General features: G+C 33.8%; 1 long non-coding RNA gene across 1 annotated transcript in view; it reads right to left on the bottom strand.

Annotated features, from left to right (window-relative positions):
• Positions 1-115: 115 nt before the first annotated feature.
• LOC108684129 overlaps positions 116-6,724 on the bottom strand; it is an 11,481-nt gene continuing 4,872 nt past the window's right edge. The window contains exon 2 of the long non-coding RNA XR_001931623.1: positions 116-466. This is a non-coding gene — a long non-coding RNA (uncharacterized LOC108684129). The remainder of the gene's footprint in view (positions 467-6,724) is intronic.

The following is a 6,724-nucleotide window of genomic DNA, read 5'->3' as shown; positions in this document are numbered from 1 at the left end:
GTAATATTAAAATATAAATATTATAATTCGTAATATTTTTATAATATAAAGAGTAGAGAGAATAGAATCTTTATTACCTTCAGTATTACAAGCCAAGAAGGGGACTTTGTTCATATTTTTTTATCATTAATTTATTTCACACACATCCATTCATCCTTTACGCTGGCCATTTTTTAAATCTAATGTACCACAATATGTATACAATATTTTCTCATTATTTCTATAGTACAAGTATTGCGGTAAAATGATTTTCTGCTTCACTAAGAAATCTTCGCAGATCGTTCCTTTCTCTGATCATTTTTGGATAATATTACAGGATAAAAATATCAATATAAATCGTGTACAAGACGCAAGCCGAGTCTCTGCGAGTTTCTCCTTTCGCGTCATAATCCCTCCGCTTTCCTCCCATTATGAGTCCGTTCCGTGATCGTGATCGTCGTATACACGCGACCGTCGTATTTGCCACCTGAAACAGATACAGAGAGAGAAATCGTAAATCGCTTTACAACAGTCGTCCCTTTGTTGTGCGTAATCAGATTGATCGATGCTCGCACGGTGGGGGAGCTGAAAAGTGAAACAACAGTTGACATTTCAGAGTGAAAGTCGCGTAACTCGGGCTCGCGGATACATATATAATGTCCCGATGACTAAACACATACACCTGAAAACTCTTGTAAAAGGCACTCGTGCTGAGAGAACCGGCCTTTTCTCGACACGAGACTTCTCTGATAAAAAGGAAAAAAAAAAGAATATATGTGATGAAAGCGATTCGTTGAAGCTCAATTCGATATCTATCTGATGGAAATGTATTCGCGCAACCGCTACAATTATTTCAATCTCGATCTTTTCTCAAACAATTTTGGAATTATCCAATTAAACAGTATTTAGCGCATTATTCATTTAATCAATGAATGATTATCATTTATTGCGCCATGTGCTGCATTATATGTTCCATTACGTCATAATCGCTTACTCAGCCACGTCACTGAAACCTCGCGGATTTCAATTTTATAAGAATCACGGTCTCCTCATTGGCAATTAATTCTCAGAACGACATGAGTAAGACTCGTGTATTTTTCCGCTTTTTATATGGATTTTTATATGGACATTATCGTCGCATCTCTATACGAGGATCAACAATTAAGGATCGCAGTAAGTCCATTGTAACGTCGATTCGATCCGCATTCGTTTTCTGAAGATTATCATTTAAATGGACGATTTGCGAGCACGTGTGCGATATGCAATTACAAATAGCGAGCGCGATATTACGTGTGCGCGTAACGTTCGTGAACTACCGCGCTTATATATATCGGCGCTTTATTCTCTCCGGTACGGAGATATTATCCGCGTACTCTTTTCCGTTAGGCACGTTGCCGATATTAAAGGCTCGTATACATTTTTCATACGGAGAGCGCCGAGCCGGCAGCGTGTGCAGACCGGTACGAAGTTTCGCAAGAATCTCGGAGAACTGTTCGGAGAAAGTTATGATCTTGCCATATCGCTCGCGTGTCTGTGGATTCGATTTTATTTTCAAACCGCTCCCTTGCCTCACCTTCTCTCTCCCTCCCTCTCTTTCTCTTTCCCTTGATCTTTATCCCGCCCCGTCACCCACTGGTTCAGCGCAGAACTTTCATGCTCTTAAAATAAATCTCTGCTTTCAAAAAGAAACCGGAGCTGGTCAACCGCTTTATCACGAAGTTGTCCGTGGCGCTTTTTTTTATAAATTATATGTCGCGCTACAAGAAGAGACCGGCCAGTTATCATTCTGCGTTAACGAACGCGCTTATCACAGCTGCGATATTACGTACAATCTCAACGTGCTCGGCAAAAATGGATGAAAATGTGAAAGCGCGATTACAAGGTAGACACCTACATTCATAATTGCAATATATAACGACGCGATGTAAGGTAAATTAATTAGTGAACATGACCCAATTATTGGACGACAAAAATTTTAAGCTTTCAATGATATGTACGACTCTAAATAAATCGTTTATAAAATAAATATTTATAAAAATTTAATAACAAATTTAGAGAGTTACGTATTTATGAAAAACTTATTAATATTTAAATTAATATTTATAATTATTATTATTTAAAATTTTTGTCATTTCGTTTATAATAATTGGATCTACTAATTATGTGTTTAGTAATGGATATACATCTATCTTAATTCGTACAACATAGATCATTCCACTTGCAACATTACAACGTTCTAGTAATATTACAGTAATATTGTAACGTTACTGTAAGTTCTGAGCTGTATGTGAACTCGAATGTAGAAAGGTCTTAAAAACGGTTAGGTCCCTATTCTGTAACTTTTAACGACTAACGAAATCCTTTCATTGTCGTTGAACAAGTTTTATGCATAGTAAAAAAAATTGCACAACGATGCAACGACATCGACACTGTCGTCAAGAATGAAGGCTTGTGAGAAAAAAATTCTCGTGCAGACAACACCGTACTGTTGCTTGCAACAGCCTCGAGAACTATACACGTGTCAGATCAGGTTCAGTGACACACCGGTGCTCACAAAGTATCCGACGATGAGATTCAGTCGACTCTCCCGTTCGAGTACGACGGCACTTCGCACTCGGTTGAGAACAGTTTAATTTCATTATCATGCAATCACAACGTGCAAAATGTCAAGGACAATTCCGATGGTCGCGGCAAAATGACACACTCTCCCGTCTTTCCCGTCGCCGCGTGCAGATCTCGGACACGAATAAATTTGATGATTTTGGCAATCTTTTCCATTTAGCGGCCTGAACATAACAATCTGTATTTCTATCGTGGATCCCCTTATCCAAGTCGTGAAATCGGACGTCACGCACAACTGCGGTAAACATACGGCAAGTAACGTATCTGGCCTGTGATAAGCCGGCTATGAGTCGACAGGCCTTCGATTTTTCACGCTCGTCGACCCACCGTTGTTGCAACCAAACTATTCTCTACCTATTATCGCATCTTCCGAGAGAATTTTCACGACGCTGACAAGTCTCGGCAGTGGAACACACATCAAGACGAAGACACGCACGTTCGCTGATAAGACGGCCAAGTTGTTTGCGAGATCAATGAACGGCCGAGAGATCGTCGCTAATTTGATATGCAATCGAAACGTATCGATCCTAGTAATTCAAGGACAAATTTTTCGATATCAATAATGAAGTTTTCAGAATTTTTTCTTGGTGAACAATCCTCCGTCGCGATGCGTAATTCTTTAAACTGGGAGCTTTAATCTTTGATATCGACGATATCATGGTCGAATTAGATAAAAAAATTCATGTGTATGTGTTAACATCGAAGACATCGGCATTATATTGTAGGCAATTATATTGTTGCTTCTTCGATTGAACCGGAAAGTTTGAAACACGTTAAATGCCAAATCAAAATTTTTTTTTAATTATTTATGCGACACGATTATCATATGTTAATAATGCTGAAAAAACAAGTATAGTTGTAAATAAAATATATTTATTATTAAAACTCTATAAAATACTTGTGAGTTGTTCTTATGGATATTTATATTTTGTATGAATTATACGTTTCGTATGAATAATATCGTACATTTAAAGTCGTAAACAACTTTTTTATCATCTGGGTTGCGATCATGTAACTTTTTCGCCGAAAATATAAAAAAGTAAAAAGTTTTATCATTGAAGGTAATAAAAAAAAATTGCATTTTTCACGTTTCTGCCTTACAGAAAAAGTTACACGATCGTTATTCTGTTAACATACCCAATTTCAATGATAAAATAAAAAATCACGAGATATCGCAAGCAAATCTATAATACTGTCTAATATTGTAATACGTTTGTTTCTATAATTTGATTTCGTATAATTTAGTACATGATTCTCTCTCGTGATTTCGATCCTCGAAATTATTTTTCAACTCGAGACGGCTTTTAGTCCTCGCAATGACGTCGTTTTGCCGATCTAATTAACGGCTTCACTGTTCGGTTCAGTAGTTATAAAATCTTCGGGCGATACGACTCGAATGTTGATCGTACCTGTTATCTCGTTAAATTCGCGTAAGCGTTTCGTAAGAAACGAAGCGTTTCGCGTGGGGCGAGTACCCGAAAAATTGCAAGTTAATCGAAGTTCTTATAAATAATATATTCGATACCTATACGGCTTCGTGAAGACTGATAAATTCGAATTTTAAGCCTAGTTTCTCAATACGATTTTCAATCGTTTGCGTAAATACAGCTGCGCCCGAGATAGCAATGCTGCTTCGCTAGGACTATTATTATCACTGTGACTACGCTTATCAAGTTCTCGATTTAATTTTAATCCGTCTCGCGGACTCTTTATGCGATGTAGAGTGCAAGAAAGAAAAGCAAATATCGCATCTAAGGCCCAGTTTCATAACTCATGATTAACTCTTAACCAAGGTTTAACTTGTTTCTTATCTTTTTCCAATTCTAAAATTGAAAAGAGAATAAGTTGAACCTCGGTTAAGAACCATCAATTGTGGAACTGGATCTAAGTATGAGAAAAAAAATTCCTATGATAATCATATTTTGTTCTTCTCATAAAAATGGCATTATCAAACATTAAACATATTAATTAAATAAAATTAAATTTTTAAATAAGAAAATTAAAGATAATTAATATACAAATTTTGCTGAAAACTAAAAATTTAGAATAAATTATTAGATTAATTGTATAATACATAAATAATAAGCTAATAATACATTAGTTGCAAATTTTAATTAAAAAAAAAAAATTTTTAAATAAATATATAACATACAAATAATAATTAAATTTAAATTTAATTCCAAAATTCTTTAATTTTTATTTCAAATTAGAGGGGAGGGGAGTTCATTAATAGCTAACAGATTATTTCTCAATCACTGAAAATATGAAAAGTAATAAAAAATTGATCTTGTTCACAAATAGGTTTTGTCGACAGTTTGCGAAGAGTCTCGAAACTGATTAAAAAATAATCTTTTATCGCATAAACATTTACACGTCATCGATTGAAACGAGGATAGTATCGATAATTTCTTTTGCTATAATATTTTTGTAAAATGATAATAAAACCGAGACGTTCGGAACGTGAATGCGATATTTTTATCTTTCGAAATAAAAAATGACAATAAATACAAGAATTTTTAGATTAATTACAGTTATAAAACAACAATTTGCAAAATCGAAATGAATAAATGTCATATTAAATAAACATTTTACTATTAAATATGACGAACAGACTGGGAGGATGCTTTAAAAGTGAACGGTTTTTTTTCTACTTAAAAAAAATTTTTAAATAACATTGAAACTCCGCGAATTTTGCGCGGGCAGGGCAGTCTCAAAATAATTTTACATTAATTGGTTTTGGTCTAGATCTCATTTCCGGCGCGCGTCAATCTTTGTACGAAAATTTGCGGAACGCTTACGTACGTATGCAGAACAGGCAGATGCGGCGTGTTTGCATTTTGCTTCTCGAACGGCTCGCTCTACCATGCCGATCTCGGACGTGTTCGCCGACGCAATGAAGATCGCACGCGATATAGGCTTCCGCGCGGCAATAATACCGGTTGCGGTGTTCGACGAACGTACCTGCCATGCAGGAGCAATTTCTTGCCAATGTCGAACTTTAGCCAGCCAAGAAGGCCCAAAAAGTCAATTTTATTATTAAAATTGGAAAGATAAAGGATACATCACATTTATTATAATTACAAATAAATAACGCTCACAATTCAATTATATATCTAAAAAAAAGAAGTATATGTATCTTTGAAAATTAAGTTTTACAAAAAGAAGGAAATCTAATGTTGCTTTTTACCAATACCACAGAGAATATTGCGTGCAAATTTGTGCATAATACGCACATGCTCCAACACGAACCGATGGTGCATGTTACACGATATAAACGGTGTAAATCAATGATGTTGAAGTTTTTCTAACGCGCCAACGTGAGATACGACATTGTGAATTATCGTCACTATTATGATTGCGTCTTATCGATGTGAGCAAACGTGTTGTACTTACTTCTAGATAATATGCAAGGTTTATAAGATATTCGAAATCATACGTTAAGAATTCATAAAAAAGACATATTTATTTTCAGAAAGAAATTCATTTCTAAATTGAACGATCTCAATATAACAGAAAATGTTACAGAATTTCTTTTGTAATACTTCATATTACAAATAAAAATTCTACCTATTTTTATTTCTAATAAACTTGTAATGTACTTTGTAAACTTATTAGCACGATTAGGAAAATTATTTTGTAAAATAATAACTAATTACAGTTCTCTAATTATTGATCTACTAATTACTGATCTCTCAAAAAAATAACTAATTACCGTTACAAATTACCGATTCTGACAAATAATACATTACAATTACAGTTATTTAAAAATTAACGAATCATTAGGTTTCAGTTATTTTCTGTTAATGTTTCCTAATTTTTTTACAATATATTGCTATTTCAAATACAAGAATCTTATATGTTCCTAACATTATTTAATTATTTTATTCATTTAATAAAACATTCAATTATACATTTTATATTATTTATAAATTACTATATATATATATATATATATATTTTGAATCAAAATTATGTGATAATATTAATATAAAATATTAAGAGACGTTTGCATGCTAAAATCCTAACTTAATTCTTAACAGACATTTACAGAATGTAATAATATCAGAAATAAAGATATATTGCAATTATGAAAAATAATTATTGATTGTTCACTGAATAATAA

Source organism: Atta colombica, unplaced genomic scaffold (assembly GCF_001594045.1).
Source record: "Atta colombica isolate Treedump-2 unplaced genomic scaffold, Acol1.0 scaffold126, whole genome shotgun sequence".
In the NCBI taxonomy this organism is placed as follows: domain Eukaryota; kingdom Metazoa; phylum Arthropoda; class Insecta; order Hymenoptera; family Formicidae; genus Atta; species Atta colombica.
This window is presented reverse-complemented; position numbering and strand designations above follow the sequence as displayed.